The sequence below is a fragment of the Phoca vitulina genome, unplaced genomic scaffold (genome assembly GCF_004348235.1).
Source record: "Phoca vitulina isolate PV1807 unplaced genomic scaffold, GSC_HSeal_1.0 scaffold11, whole genome shotgun sequence".
Taxonomy (NCBI): Eukaryota; Metazoa; Chordata; class Mammalia; order Carnivora; family Phocidae; genus Phoca; species Phoca vitulina.
In genome coordinates, this window is record NW_022589714.1 from 4210436 (window position 1) to 4227375 (window position 16940).

General features: G+C 40.6%; 1 pseudogene; it reads right to left on the bottom strand.

Moving 5' to 3' along the window:
* Nucleotides 1-10569: 10569 nt before the first annotated feature.
* On the bottom strand, nt 10570-10712 carry LOC116635926 (annotated as a pseudogene).
* Nucleotides 10713-16940: the final 6228 nt, after the last annotated feature.

Consider the following 16940-nt stretch of genomic DNA (forward strand, 5'->3'; position numbering starts at 1 on the left):
CATGTAACTTTATCAACTGTAAAAAAAAAAGTTCTATTCTTTTTTAATGGCATGCCCAGGGACTGTGGAGGCAAAGGGCCACGGCTACTGCTGCTAGGCTACCTGTCCTCCCACATATCTGCATGGCCCAGCAGCCCACATGTGGTGTCCTGGCCCAGTTCAGCCCATGTGGCTTCCATTTATCTGTGTGCAGCGCAGATTTTTTAAGTATATTTTTGAGCTGGAACATACTTTGCTTTTATACACTTCTCAGCAATGACAACTCTCCAAATTATTTTCACTGGGTGCTTCTCATTTTAGCCCGATACCCAGCCTGATCCAAACCAACGGTGAACTCTTTTTTCACTTCTGCCAACCACAGTGAAAAAATAACATACCTACAGCAATGGGTGCAGCAGCCTCTGAAAATCCCTGCAACACTACATTTCTGGCTACAGTTTATAGACTGTGTGTTTGGTATTGTGCTTTTGCACAGAGGATAAACTACTCTGGAGGGTGCTAACTGATAAAAGCCATGGTTCCAAGAGCACTGGTTAAGAACTGCACTTGGTCTGGCCAATCTACTAGCACTGCAATCCTGGGCAAGTTCCATATACACCCTACGCCTCATTTTTCTCATCTGAAAACTGGGGATAATAATATCTATCTCAGAGGGTTTGTGTGATGGTTAAATGAGATAATGCATTTGTCACACATAGTTACCACTCAGTAAATGTTTGCTGACGTGACTACTGCCTTGTGGTAATATGGTTGCTATCTGGTTGGAAGGATGAGGCTGAAACAATGAAAATGATTAGGTAACCAAAAATGCATTATCATTGGAACAATTCATCCATACTTATCAAATGCAGTCTCACTCAGTACATTACCTTCCATCAATAGTAACAGTTGTTATTTGATGTTGAAATTAAGGTACACTGAAATACTACAACACATCCTCCATGTTGTTGCTTGGATTTAGTTTTTGTTTAAATATAAAAACTACCCATTATTAAACATTGACAGAATAGTAAAATACAGATGAAAAGGAAGTAATCATCATTTATAATCCCATTTCCAGAGAACAACTGCTAATGTTTTAACATATTTCCTTCCAGACTTTTTTCCATGCATTTTGGTAGCTGAGATTATATTAAATATACAATTTTCTATCCTTTTTCCCATTTAGGCCTTGGTCAAAGTGTTTCCCCAATATCATTAAAAACTCTTCATAAATATCATCATTTTAATGGGTGGCTAATATTCCATTTCAGTCATTCATTTCTTTAACAAACACCTACTGAGAACCTATGATGTGTTAGGCGCTGTCCTCACTGCTGGAGCTCCAGCAGTGAATAAAACAGACCACAGCCCTGTTCCCATGAAGTTTCCGCACAGTGCTAAGGGTCGTGGCACAAAATAGAGTGGCCTGAGGAGAAAACAGGAGGTGGAAAAGTAGAGATACTGCTTCAGCAAGTTTAGCTGCAAAGTGGCAGTAGCTGAAGGGAGAGGTGGGGTCAGTGCCATACCTTATTTTATTCAATTATTGCACTAATGTAGAAATACAAATGTGCATCTTAAATGAGCTCATGGACATTTGGTAATACTTAAAAAAGACTTCTTAATAAAAGTCGCTAGTGCAGTTCCTAAACTGTTGTTGGTGAATCTATTTTGATTCTCATGTGTATCTGCAATAATTTCATGGTCTTTCGAAAGTCATAAACACAGAGTTGGTTTTAAGGGCGATGGCACTGATACCAAGTCCTCATGCAGGATTCCACTTTGGATATCATGTTATAACCTCACAATAGCCACTGCTCTCACTTTAAAGAAGAATTTGATAGAAACCATCTCTGCCTGGCATCCTATCCAACTTTCTGTTTGGTTGGTTGTTTTTAAGGCTGGGAAGGAAGGCATATTGTTCTTATAGGTTTTTGTACTAGAAATGTTTTATAGTTCCCTCCCACACCGTCTTCTATGGGAAACCATAGAAGGCCCACATCCTTGATAAGGAATAGTGGCCATGTTTTGTCACTCTTGACCCTACCACTCCCCCACCCCAATACACACACACACACACACACACACACACACACATTGACCACACCTGACTGAACTCAGCATACATTCTGACCTAATGACCTATGACCAATGACCTATGAACCTAAATGGTTCAACCTGAAAATTAGACACTCTCTTCATTTTCATTTGGGAACTGGAGTACCGGGGCAAAAAATAGTAAGAGCAGAAATTGAAGTAGTGTCAGAACCGAAGAAGCCTTAGCTGTCCAAATCACAAGAAGCTGAAATTCTGGAGACTAAAAACTTTGAATAAACAGAATAAGCTGATCAAATAGAAAAAGGAACACAGAGAAATATCCATAGGGAAGTGGAGACACTGTGAGATTTATTCTGATCTTCCAAACAACTCCCTGATTGACACAACTAAAATATCAGCTAAAAATTTTTTTTAATGTTTTTTTGTTTTGTTTTGTTTTTTAGATTTTATTTATTTGAGAGAGAGAGAGAGAGAGCACATGAGAGGGGGGAGGGTCAGAGGGAGAAGCAGACTCCCTGCCGAGCAGGGAGCCCGATGTGGGACTCCATCCTGGGACTCCAGGATCATGACCTGAGCCGAAGGCAGTCGCTTAACCAACTGAGCCACCCAGGCGCCCTTTTTTAATGTTTTTAAATGCATCGATGAACTGGCATAAAACAAAGTTTTTTGTAGATCCCAAAAATACAAATCAGAGCAGGGACCCTGGTTGGTTAAGTGAATACCAAACTGGCTTTCACGCTGAAAGTTTCTGTCAAACCCTGGAGCATTTGAGCATCTGCTTTGAGGGCTGCACAAGGCTGGGGACCCACCTAAGACGGACAATCTAAATGAAGACTCCTCACATAATGTCGGAAGCCCAGAGGGCTACATGCTTAGCGTACAGATAAGCGACAAATAGACCCTGTTCTGCAGAAGGTGGCAGCCAGGATCCCATCTCTCTTGATCTTGGTGCTGAGTGGATGGTTAGACAATCTCCCATAAGCCATAAGCCAGTCCTCACACAGCTTGTAGTCCAAATTCATGCTAGCTGTGTTGTCTGAAAAACTTCCAGCAGAGAGTGTAATTCTTAGAGTTCCTGACTTAGTAGTCCCAACTGCAACCGAGTTCTCCAAAGATTCCACAGATGGAAGTTCCAGAAAAATATACAGCTCTCAGACAGAAGATCACAAAACACACAAAGGAACACCATGAGGGGAAAAGGCCACACAGCTCTTGAAAGAGAATCACCTTCACCCTGCAGGTAGCCAAGAGATTCTCTTTAATGCTGCGATAAAGTCTTCCTTTATTTGATCACATTTTAGAGAGACTTTTGTTCTTTAAAAAATATCACAACTCCCTCGTTAGCAATTTTTGTCCTTAAACAGTGGGCTGACGGCATGGATCTTAAGGACAGCTGTAGCGAGGCCTCTGTTGCCTCTACCTGCCTTTATCTTTACTGTTACTGCATTGGTTTCTGAATTGCATCCTGCAACCCCACTCATTCCTTTGTCATCACCGAGTACCAACGATCTTACGCATCTCTCTTTGGTATCTGTTTGAATGACATGCTGGATGAACAAAAGGGGCTTACAGTATCCAACCGGGACTTGATTGCCGAAGAAATGTATTAGGAAACTCTTGTGGGAAATCTAGCTTATGCTAATCAAACACAATCTGGATGATTGTAAATGCCTGGGAATTAAGGAAAGTGAAACCAAAGAGGTAAGGGGATGGCCACCTAATTCCCCACAAGGGTTGAACACAAGAAATAACTAGTCTTATCATTTTTAGACACAATAGGAAATAATCCACAGCCAGAAGTCTGGTTTCTACAGATAAATCTTTCACAGAAAGGTGAATAAAGCTACTGTGAGCCAGCTCTGAAAAACATAATATGGCACGATTACGAAAGACGGCATTTTGTAAACCTGTGCTCTGCTTCCGGGAATGATCACACCGCTTCAAATCCCCAGGCCTATAGATGGGGCTAAAAATGTCCTCCGTTCTCTAGAGAACTCTCTCCTGGCAAGCTGTCATCTGCTCCTCAGCCTGCTTTTTCTGGAAAGTCTCACCAGTACTCCTGTTTGTAGTCTCACTGAACAAGCAAGCCACCTGGTTGTTGACAAGACTGATGGGTAGACATTCGGGGAGTGGCAGGAAGACAGCAGGGAACGGAACTCCCGACCTTCCTCTCAGGCTGAATTAACACTGGTTAATACAGTTAACCACAGGGACAGAAGGTGCGCTCGGGAGCTAAAGCCTGTGCCTTCTTAGCCGCTTCTCTTTACTCGGTGAGGAACTATTTTGAGATTAATTGGACTTTTATCTGAAACACCCAGTAGTGTGACCCTTCTTTGCTCTGCAGTGAGCAAACCCAGGCACAATTATTTCCTGCTGAAGGTCAGGTACACAACGATATTTGAAAACAATTCATCATCAGGCACTAAGGAAGTGAGAAGAGCATTCCACTTCCTCTTTTCCTTGTTGAAAAGGTATTTTTGACTTCAGATTAAGTGAAAATTTAAGGTCTAGTAGTAACGATCCTGTGAAAACAGTAAATTAAGTATTCATCATTTGCAGATGAGCCTGGGCAAAATGGGATTTGTACTATGCGGAATCATTTTGGATCCTGGGGCATTTAGACTACAAGGTAGTTATTATATATTTCAATTGCTGTCTCAGCAAAAGACTTTTTCTTCTCCCCTCTCAGTTTGCTTCATTTGAAAAGACCTAGCTTTCTCTAGATTTGAGAAATCAGCCCTCCTTCAAGGATCTGATTTGCAGTACTGTGATTACTGATCTTGTTTCTAGAACTCTAAAAGAACGGAAAATATATCTGCCCATAAACAAATAAACATGTTTTCACACACATTTTTAAAAAGCATGCCACTTGGAGTTTAGCCTTGTAACTTCTGATTTAGCCAGCTAGGCCACTAATTTAAATCACCAAGTATTTATTAAACATCTACATTTCAAGGTACTATGCTGTGCCAATTAAGTCAAATGTCAAAGGGAGGGATGGAAAAGTAGTTGAATTTCATGCATTTCATCACTGAGGGTCTCAAACCAAAACATGGTCATTTTTTAAAATTTGTGAATTCTGAATTAATTGAATGGAAGTTTTCCTATATAATCCTTATCAGAGAATATGTTTAATGGTCCTATTTGTCACTAGGGTTCTATTCCTATTGGAAAGTAAAATGTCATTTTTCTCACTATTATCATCATCAACAACAAACTCTTACCAGATACAAGGCATTAGAGTCTAGGGAAGATATCAAAATATAAAAGGACAAGGAGAGTATGAATACCCTGTCATGGGGGTTACAAGAATCTATGCATATATACACACTCATTAAACTGTACCCAATAAAAGTAAACTTTACTGCATGTAAAAAATTTTTAAATACATTTTTTAATGTATAAGAGGAATTCAAAGACAGATTTACCATGAAGCTAATGAAGCTGAACATTCAGGGCTTCTAACAAGCACAAATCCTTCTAAGGCCTTGTACCTATTTTGTACTCTTTTTCATAAAGTGGGCTCCATCCCAAACTGTATAAGCTTCAGGACATAAAACTTGCATTCACTCCTTGGAGGTACGACTCTAAAATAATTAAATTTACTTCCATGAGTTAAATACAGGGAAAGTTAAAGAACAGAATGAGGCAGCAAATGCTGAATTCTGGGAATTCATAAGAAGAGCAATATCAGAGCACTAGGGAGGTCAGTGGGATTTGAACTGGGTCTTTGTAATAAAGTCTGACTCCATCTTTGATGTTTGACTACTGACAGCTTTCAAGCCCTATCACTCTTGTACCCCTTCTGCAAGCTGATACAAAATTTGGCTGCCCCCTCCTTTGGTACCAGTAGTCAGTTCAAAACACACTAGCACCAGCCCATGTGGGAGCCCTCATCCGGTCCCACTCCCTAATCACAGTAAAAGCACGGTCTCCATTTCCTACTCTCTCAAGTCATTTTAGACCACTTTGGAAGCCCGCATTGTTCTCCATAGAAATTCCCATTATGTGGGTAACAAACCTTTCATTCCCTCTTGTTGCATGCATAACATCATCAGTCTTGACATCCAAACCAAATTTGGGGTGGGAACTGAATATTGGATAATGGGTCCATCTTGTTCTGTTTCTACAAGGTTATCATAACTGTCTTGACAATCTATACAATTTAGATGCACCAAGAAGAGAAGGGCATTTCGGGGAGAGAAAATGGCTTACACAAAGACAGAGAGGTGGAAACATGAAAACTGTGTATGCAGGATGATGTCATTGAAACCGTAAGTTTGAACAGATGAGTCAGAAAGGTGGTAATAAAGCTAAAGCGGTAGTAGGGGCTCATTGAACAGGTTTAGAAATACGGATTTCTCTTTTATACATCAAGACACTACCAATGATCTTTTTTGAATGGGGAAATAATTGAGTAAGTATAAGAATATTATCTATCTAGTTACAGGAGGTAAAATGGGCTGGAGGCAGAGAGGTTAAGAGAGACAGAAACTGTCAAGCATAGGATGGTAAGGGCTTGCATTACTGTAGTGTCAGTGGGATGGGAAGGAAGAGAGGGATGGCTGTAAAAATACTGTGAATACAGATGTGACAACAGGGATGGTGGGAAAGTGGGAAGGAAAGAATTAAGGATGGCTAAAAGATATAAAATGACTATAACAAGAATAAATTCCATAAAACAAGCATCAATCACTAAATGGATAGTCCCTTTGTGGCACCTATTAGTATCACCCATCATGAAATGATTCACATCCAATTCAAGAAATATTTATTGAGCATACATTTATTCAACAAACAATTAGTAAGGACAGGCACTGTACTAAGGTAGGGGGCAAAGAGATAAATAATCAATAGCCCGTTTCCTTCAAGGAACTTAAATTCTACCATGGGGAAACTGCTCTTTATTCAGCTCACTATAAAATAACGTGATAAATGCTATATTCATTTAGGAAGAGGGGTTCTACAAACTTTGAACCGGGAACAATTAACTTTTCCAGGAAGATGACATTTAAGCTGTGCCTTAAAGAATGAACAGTTTTAGGATGCATAGAGAGAGGGTAAGAATGTTTCAGGAAGGGAAGAATAAGCACAAAGAAATTTTTCAAGTGAGCCATGTGTTCAGGCTAAAAACATAGCCCTCAGAGTGGTTGATGGAACAAAGTATACATGGAGAGATATGGTGAAAGAGAATGTGAAAAAGCTGACTTGAATCAGATTACAGAAAAGAAATCACTGAATGTTAAGGCAACAGGAAGCAATCAAATGATTTAAATTGGAAAAATGATATGTCCTAAGTTTCCGAAAATTTACTCTGATATTGATGGAGGACCAAAGCAACACAGAGAGTCCAGATGCAGAAAGATCAATTGAAAAACTTCTACCAGGTTGAGAAAAGAGATAATGAGACCCTAAAGAAGGTGGTAATGCTGAGGAAAAGAGGAATTTGAAAGAAACCAGTTGGAAGTAGACTCCGTAGGACTTGGAAATCAATTGAATATGAGGATTGAGAGTTAGGGAGGTGCTGAGCCAACAGCTGATACCTTGGGCATTGGGATGGTTGAAGGTGCTCTTAATAGAAGAACCACAGAAAAAGATGAGAGGCTACAACAGGGTGAGATGAGATGATAAGTGCACTTTGGGAAGTGTAGAGCTTGAGAAATCTACAAATGAAAACAAATGCATATACAGCAGGAAGTTAAAACCGCAAGTCTAGAGAAATAGAGTTTTATGGACCATCACCCCCACTCCAATCACTCTAAATCGGTAGTAGCTGAAGCCACTAGACTGAAAGAGAGTACTTAAGGAAAGAATGAAGAGCTAAAGAGAGATAAGGGGTGAGGAAACAAACATGAGGTAAAGGGCAAAAGGGAAGAGAAGAGTAGCGGGAAGAAACAGCACAGCAATTAGCAAGGGAAGGCACAAGAAGGGCCAGTGAAATGGATTGCAAAGCCCCTCCATGCGCGCGCATGCGCGCATGCCGCGCGCGCACGCGCACACACACACACACATACACACAATGTACGTGTATACATGTATATATGACTATATTTTTTAAATGAAAGGCTAAAATATAAAAACAATGGTTCCCTGTAAAAGAATGGGATTGAGGTTGAGGGAAAAGGAATAAAGACTAAAGTTCTTTGAATATATCTGGTTTTATAGATTTGACTTTGGAACCAGGTAAATATCTCACAAATTATTTTTTTTAAAATTGAGTTTTGGGGTGCCTGGGTGGCACAGTCGTTAAGCATCTGCCTTTGGCTCAGGTCTGGATCCCAGGTTTCTGGGATAGAGCCCCACATTGGGCTCCCTGCTCAGCAGGAAGCCTGCTTCTCCCTTTCCCACTCCCCCTGCTTGTGTTCCCTCTCTCACTGTGTCTCTGTCAAATAAATAAATAAAATATTTTTTTAAAAAAATTGAGTTTCAAGAAAGCACTTTTTGAAGTTAAAAAAAAAAATGAACCTAAATGTGTATTTGGTTGGGGGCAAAACCACACAGAAAGGAACCAATTCAAATGACTTTTAAAGCACAATAATGTGAGTAAATACCAGTGAGCATAATTGCTGGATTGTATACTATGTTTAATTTTGTAACAAACTGCCAAACTGTTGTCCAAAGTGGCTATGCCATTTTGCATTCCCACTAGCAGTGAATGAATGAATGCTCCACAGCATTTGGTGTTGTAAGTATTTTGAATTCTGGCCATTCCAATAGGCGTGTAGTGGGACCTCATTATTGTTTTAATTTACAATTCCCTAATGACATATGATTTGAACAGCTTTTCATATGCTTATCTGACATCTATATATTTTTCTTGGTGAGGTATCTGTTCAGATCTTCTGCCCATTTTTTAACTGAGTTATTTGCTCTCTTATTGCTGAGTTTTGAGAGTTCTTTGTATATATTGGACACAAGTCCTTTATCAGATAAATGTTTCGAAAATATTTTTTCCCAGCCTGTCACTTGTATTTTCATTCTCTTATATAAAGACATTTTGAGACAAGGAAAATCTCAGGAAATATACTTCCCTTGTACCTTTTCTTAGGAAGCAACAAGACGTTCTCCATCCAAATGAGAAAGAACTCAGAAGGATGAAACATGGAACCCAAGAAACAAGATGCAACACAAGAAATAGCCAAAAGGATTTCCTAGATTTTTGGCAAAAAGTTCCAAGATATTGTGAGTAAACCTAGAGCAGAGGTCTCACACCCCAGTGAGTGAAAGCCAATTTTAGGGGCACATAAAGGAAATAATATTAAATTTATTTTTATGTTAGCCTTTTGGGTTTTCTATTTTTATTTATGTTTCATAATGTACACACTACTTTATTACAGAAAATATATTTTATAAACAAATAATACAAATATTGAAGGTATGTGCTGAAATTGATAACAGTCCATCATTTTTTTTTCTTTAAATTTTTTTTTAATTTATTTATTCATGAGAGTCAGAGAGAGAGAGAGGCAGAGGCAGAGGGAGAGGCAGGCTCCCGGCCTAGCAGGGAGCCCAACGAGGGACTTGATCCCAGGACCCCAGGATCATGACCCGAGCCAAAGGCTGACGCTCAACCATCCAAGCCACCCGGGTGCCCCAACAGTCCATCATTTTAAAAATCTAGAGAGAATCAGTCCAGAATGGAGTAGGAGGCCAGAGGTGCACAGAAAGAATTTTACAGAATGAAATGGAACTGATAAGTGATATGACAGTTTTGACCATGTGGAAAATTGTATAGAGAGCCATTTTACAGAGCTATTGGAAGGCAGGAAGACTTACCATGTTTCAAAGAAATTTAAGCAAATGAAAATGACAATTATTAACTCCAAGAAAAAAATTAAAAATACACAAGAAAGAAAACATAGTCATAGCACATTACTTAGATCGGTAGTGAACAATATTCTCCTAATTATCATGAAAACACTGAATATGTATTTAACTAAAAATTAAAATATAATTACATCAGGAAGATTCAAGAAAGAGGGTAAGAGAAAGCAAAAGTCTTCACTATCTGTATACTCTTGGTAAAGGAAGAAATAGTAGGATGTTAATATTAGGGTTTTTTTTATTCTTAAAACTCTTTTAATATATTCTGTCTCAGACCCCTTCCTACCTGGCCAGCTTGGGTCTCTGGTTCCCAATTCCTGATCTGCCCCTGTGGCGTGGACACTACCCCTGCCTTCCCGAGCTCTGACCTCAAATCCACCTGCTGCTCTGATTTATCTTCACCCCTGCACTCCTTCACTCCCAGTCTGGATTCCTTTCTTCGCTCTAGGACTCCCCACGATTTCCTATGGATGAAAAAAGCGGAGGTGCAAATACAAAACCAGCAAAAAAGTTCAAACTTACGGGTTTTCTTCCACGGACAAGTCAGGCAAAAAGAAAATCGAGTTGCTTAAGAACTCACACTGGGCTTCTCAACGTAGCTCGCTCTCACCACTTAGTGAATTCGTCCTGTGAGAACTGGGGGCAAAACGCAGGGAGCGCAACTACGGAGGCCGAAGAGCTCCAGTGTGGGCTCAAACCTGAGGGGATCAGGGGAAAGCGCGAACCAGGGCCCCACTTCCACGGATCGCGCAGGAAGTCTCAGGGGTGAGCAGAGCCAGAGTGCACTGGTTAAGCATCACCCTGGGAAAACCACCTCCGTGATCATGGTATCTCCCCTGCCAGGTAAATATAATACTAGTTTTAAAGATGGAACTGTGTATCAAAAGAAGCTGCTATAGCATAACGGAAAGCGGTTCCTCTTGAGACAGGACAAAGCAGATAAGGCTGCGGGGAGAACGGAGTGTTCTTTTATACCACTGAGCACTATTTCATTTTGTAGAATATTTGTGTGTAATAATGTAGGCAAATATTCAAAATATAATGTTAAGTGAAAGGGGAGGATTAAAATTGGTAAAAATTTTATAGCAATATATAGCTATTGACATAAATTTACCAAATTCCAAATATACATGCCTCCTGTTAATATAAAATCTGAATACATCGAACTACATTTTTTAAAATATACTCAAAGTAGTGGGGCGCCTGGGTGGCTCAGTCGTTAAGCGTCTGCCTTCGGCTCAGGTCGTGATCCCAGAGTCCTGGGATCGAGCCCCACATCGGGCTCCCTGCTCAGCGGGAAGCCTGCTTCTCCCTCTCCCACTCCCCCTGCTTGTGTTCCCTCTCTGGCTGTCTTTCTCTCTGTCAAATAAAAAAAAAAAAAAAAAAAAAAACCTTTAAAAAAAAAAATAAAATAAAATAAAATAAAATATACTCAAAGTAGTTATCACTGCACGATAAGCTAATGGTAATTGTAACCTAATTTTTTATCTTTTTTTCTTTTAACTACAATAAGATATATTACTTTCTTAGGCAGGGGGAGAACTTTTTAAAAACTTTTCCGACCTTCAATTACTAAGGAAATGGCTGAATTGCAAACAGGAGTCACATGTAACTGAGGTGCTCGGGACCAGAGCCGCTTAAAAGATACAAATTGGGTAGCACTGGGTCACAACCTTTCTTTGCTGACTTTCACCCTGCCTGCTGTCCCAGGATTCTTCTCCTGCAAAGAGCTCCCAGCTGCCCAGAATGTCTGGGCATTCCCAGGGGCTGCCTCAAATGTGCTCAAATGGGAGCCATCCCATGTGGTGTCAGACAAGGCTGCTGTGTCCTCTGCATGAAGCTCTGCAGGGCACCTCTGCCACCAGCGGAAGCCCTGGGGCCCTGGAGGGGACACTACTGCCCTGTGACCTCTGGAGCTGTCAATCCACCAAAGCCTCCCTCTACCCTACCTCTGCCCTGAGTTACAATCAGCTTGTGGGCTATGAAAGAAATTCCGCCAGGGCCCTGGAGGTTTTTTGTGTTCGGGGTTTTTTTTTAAGATTTTGTTTATTTATTTGCCAGAGAGAGCACAAGCAGGGGGAACGGCAGGCAGAGGGAGAAGCAGGCTCTCTGCTGAGCAAGAAGCCCAAAGCAGGACTTGATCCCAGGACCCTGAGATCATGACCTGAGCTGAAGACAGACAACCAACTGAGCCACCCAGGCATCCCATGGGCCCTGGAGTTTTAGAGAGATTTCAGTAAAAATAGCTCTTTCTGGATTTCATTTATTGGCATGTAAACCTAAAGTTTCACACACACACACAATGTGCATAAGAATCAGTGTAAAGAACTGGGCAAAAGAAAAGCCCTCCATGGGATGGATGTTCTTTCTTGACTCCCCATATTCCCTGGGGGCTTCAGTGGAGCCAGAACTGCCAGCCAGACTCCCTCTTCCTTGAATCCATCTGGCTCAGTTCTTTCCTTGGGGGCAAGTGTTCAACGCGTGTGTGTCTTTGTTGAGTTACATTGGCACTGTGCAGAGTGCTTGGTGAGCATGCAATGATTGCTGATTGATTATTAACTGGTGAACAGTGGGGACCATTGAGGCCCCCCACAGAAGGCCCTGTAGAGTAAAGCAGTAAACCAAATCCTGTGATGTTGTCATTTTATGAAACAAACTGTTCACATATTGGCAATATCACATGGGTCAATTCAATATAAGAAAAATATCCTACCTGAAATAGCCAATAAACCCAGGAAAATGTTCCGTTGGAAGATTCTGAAAACCCCATTCTTGGATATCTTTTATAATCTACCTGTAGCTATTAAGTATTCGTTTTTAAAAATACCCTAAAAGTTCAAATTCTAAACTGTAAATACTCAAATATCCCAAAGCCCAGACACCAGAGATGAAATTTGATTCCAACGACTTTGTTCAGCCATGAGTCCCTAAGATGGTGTGCAAAAGGCCAATTGTTAACAGTCTACCGGGAGAGACAGCAGTTTTGCTCACTTAAATCTCTCCATCTTGGCCCAAAAGCTGCTGAGAAATATCTCCTGGGGCCTGGTAACTTGGGGTTTCTACGTGCAGTAAATCCCACACTGTGCCTTGCATCCCACCCTTCAGCAGATTCATCTGCCTGCAGATTGATGTTTGGGGACCATACCGACCTTCGGAACGGATGTTGATAGTGGTCATTCGTCCAATAGATGAGAATGTTGCTCACCTAGCAGCTTTCTTGGCCTGGCTCAAGCCTCTGCAACTGAAGGCAGTAAAGGTAACTGACAATGTAATGTATCCACACTTCACCTGGAAAGAGTATCATTTCTCTGAGCTCTCTAGAGACCCTAGCCTCATAAAAAGGCCCAAGATGCCTGTCAGACCAAACAATGCCTATCATGTTTTATTACGTGGAATGAAACATAAGACTTTATGCTCCATTAGCAGAAGGTTTCATTTTCACTCCAAGAAGGTAGTTCAACATTACAATATCTTATCTTGTTCTTTCTTATGTTTTTAATATAAACGGCCTTAAAATTCCCTACTTTCATCCCTCACACCCACCATCTCAGGCATCCAGAAGCTATATTATCAGATTTTACAGTCAGAGATAATGTGGTATTGTAAGAGTGCTGATGTATATGCGGGGTGTGTGTGTGTGTGTGTGTGTTTAAATAAAACTACAGCCTGATAAAAAGAAGAAGTTTGCTCTCTAGTGGCTGACTTATAAAAGGCTCTGAAAGGCACACAATAAGATATCTTAGAAAAAGAGGAAATTTAATAGCGATATTTCTTTAACAAGGTCTGAGTAATTATTTTGTTTTTATTTTGTTTTTATTTTTCCTTACAGTGAACAACTAGATCATACAAAATGTTTTGTGAATATTTTTTCCAATTAAAATTTTTCCTATCAACAAGCTAATTTCAATTCTAAGTTCTTAGAGTAGTAATTAGGTTTCTGGTGTTTTATTAGCATATTGTACCTTTAGAAAGCTCTATGGATTTTTCTAATACCAGATAATTAATGTCTATTATAGACACATTGCTCAATAATATATTATCATTAGAGCTTTTTATACCATTTTTAGCCCTTTGCAGAAAGATTATATAAATTCAGTGAAAAATCGTATAATTTTTAATATGATGCTAACTAATATCATTGTATTACTCCTTTTTCTACAGCAACTCAATTTATAAAATGTTACTATAATAAGAACTATAAATGAAAACATTTATTCAGTGTGCCCCTCTTTTTAACACTCCCCCTTTCATGTTTTACTTTCCCATTTTATTCTCCCACTAGTTCATGTCTGTCTCCCCAAGTCCACACTGTTTTCCCCAATTCTCTCCAGTACCCCTGGTCAGATAATAGGAAAGTAAACACCACCACTGGTCCCTGAAATTCCCACCCTGCATATTTAAAAAAAGGTAGGGATTACCTAGGAAGCTTTCTTACCTGCACAGTAATTAAATACTTTAAGTGATTTTCAGATCCAGTAGATTTTTGTCCTCATTTCACCTATGAGAAAGAAAACAGCATAAAGAAGTTTGAACTTTTCAGCAGGTCAGGACTACAGTGCAAGTGAAGTACTAGACAATGCAAAGAAGAGTGTTGTATGGGGCAGGGGAGCAGGCATCCGGGACAGTGCAACGGGTGATTAAGAAGGGGAATGATGCAATCTGATTGACATTTTTGAAAATTATTCTGGCTGCTGTATGGAGAAAGTGCCACAACAAGGACAAGTACAAACAGGGAACCTCTTTGGAAACGATTGCAGTCATGCATGCAATGAAATATAGTGGCATGGACAAGGGGATAGCCATGGAGTTGTGAAAAATGAATGGATTTCTGATGTATTTTGGAGGTAGAGCTAAATGGTGATGGATTGGAGGTAGGGGTGTGACTTTTGACTGAGCAACTGGGTGGATGGTGATACCACTTAATGGAATTGAAAAGGCTGAGTGAAGCAGGTTGGGGAGGTAAGTGGCATTGAGAATGGTTGGTCATGGTTCAATCTGAGATGCCTATTCCAGAGGAGGTGTCAGGTTATCTCTTGAAGCTTTCAGAAAGTAACGTCAGGAGGTATGTGCCCAACTAGATCTCTTCTTGTTAGAAGTCTGGAGCTTTGGAGAGAAGTCAGGACTGGTGATTGATACTTAGAAGTCTTCCGAAAATAAATGATATTTAAAAGGAGATCCTCAGAGACTGTGGATGGAGAAGAGAAAAGGCCTGAGCTGGAGAGAGAAGGGAGGCCCATCCAGAAGACTGAACAAAAGTGGCTAGCAGTGGGGAGAGAAACAGAAGACAAGTGAGACAACACTAGTGAGTGGTCAGATAGGATGAGGACACTGAAACAACTGTTGAATTTGGCAACACAGAGGTCCCAGATGACCTTGACAAGAGCCCTTTTAGTGCAGTGATGGGGACAAAAGGCCCTCTTGTCCTTGCACCTCTATAATAGGTTCTTGTACCTCCCCTCCCAAATATGGGCCTAAAAGATTCCTTCTTCATGCAAATATGCAAGACAGAAAGGAACTAGTTGGTGCAGTGTCTGGGAAATCTCTTTCTTGTCTATGTTGATAAATTATACTCCATCTTTAATCTGCAGTCATTTTCTTTGAACCCTTTTAGAGTCAAACTGGGCAAGAAATAGGATTCTTGAATATCAGAAATCAAGCTATCCACCATTTCACAGAGTAACTCATCTTCCCCACAGAGTAGATGGTGAGGTAGAGGGAAGCTGAATTAAGGAGAAAATAGCTAGGGAAGGGTAAATCTGACCTAGACAATGTGAGCAGACAGAAAGAGGGAAGGAGAACGAGGAAAAGAGTACCTTGGGGAGGGAAAAAGATATAAACAGGAAAAGAAAAAATGAGGGATAGCCTTTTTTCCTTAAGGCATAGCCCAAAATGAAAGTTGAACTACCTGCCAATCTCAGATGAAACAGAACCCAGACAGAGTAAATATGGAAAGCATTTCCACTTCAAACTATATGCCAAGCGTTGGGGAACAAGGAAAGAGAGTAACACATTGAACAGCAGAAAGGAATTATAATGTGAACAGGTGGACTGCAGAAGCTGCTTATTTTCTACAAGTCGTCTTAAAATTCACATAGCTATTTCAAAACACTCCCCTCCCCCAGGCCTCCTTGCTGGTTAGTTTCTGTACAACTGCATTTCCTAGGCTGTGGAAATGCCTAGGAAAACTGAAGTGAGAGGCTGAACCAAGAAGAATGTGGCCAATAGAGTCCCTTCTTTTTACTTCATGTGTTCATATGAGTAAGCACAGTGTGGAAAGGCAGAAACTTAAGTTATAATTGAAGGAAAAACAACCTGTTGATTCTGCTCTTTCACACTCCCGGGATGGGCTTTTGTTCAACTCACATTATAGTATATGCAATTTAATGCTTCAATATGATGCTGAAGACTACCGGGCTTCACTGGAAATGCTTGTGTGTGCTAACTCCATAGAACTTACAGGCTGTCAAGAGACACCAGTAAACCATGGTCAAGTGGGGGTAACTTTCAGCTGACAAGGACTGGCCAGAACCCTCAAGCTGGTCTTGGGATTATTCTTCTCATTTCCAACTGTGGCCTCACATTACCAAGCAATACTATTCTCCACCAGCCCAGTCCCCGCTCACCAGGGACCCCAGCAGTGGGTGTGCCTGAGGTCTAAGCTTAGAAGCCTCTCTTCACATGGTTTTTGCGTGGGGCTGAGTTGCTGGCTCACTTGACCTATTTGTTTCCTACATCAGAAATTCAGAAACATCGCTCTTCAAATTCCAACTTGTGTCTCTTTTTCTGCTTTGTGGTCATTTCACTGTTACTTTAAAAACAGAGCACTCTGAATAGAACTGGGGAAGGGAATCATACATCTCAGCTCCCTGGACCAAAGAAAAACACATGCGATCAGTTGAGACCAAATGTGTTTCCCTTCTCCTACACAGAAGCATGGGATGGCAGTAGGAAGCTCCCTCTCCTAAAAGGAAGGAGGTCATGTATGGTTCATTAGCAATGACATCTGGAGAGAAAATACTGGTTGATGAAATGGCATTAAAATTATGTCATGACTACTGTCTCTCCTGCAGTTCAGAAGG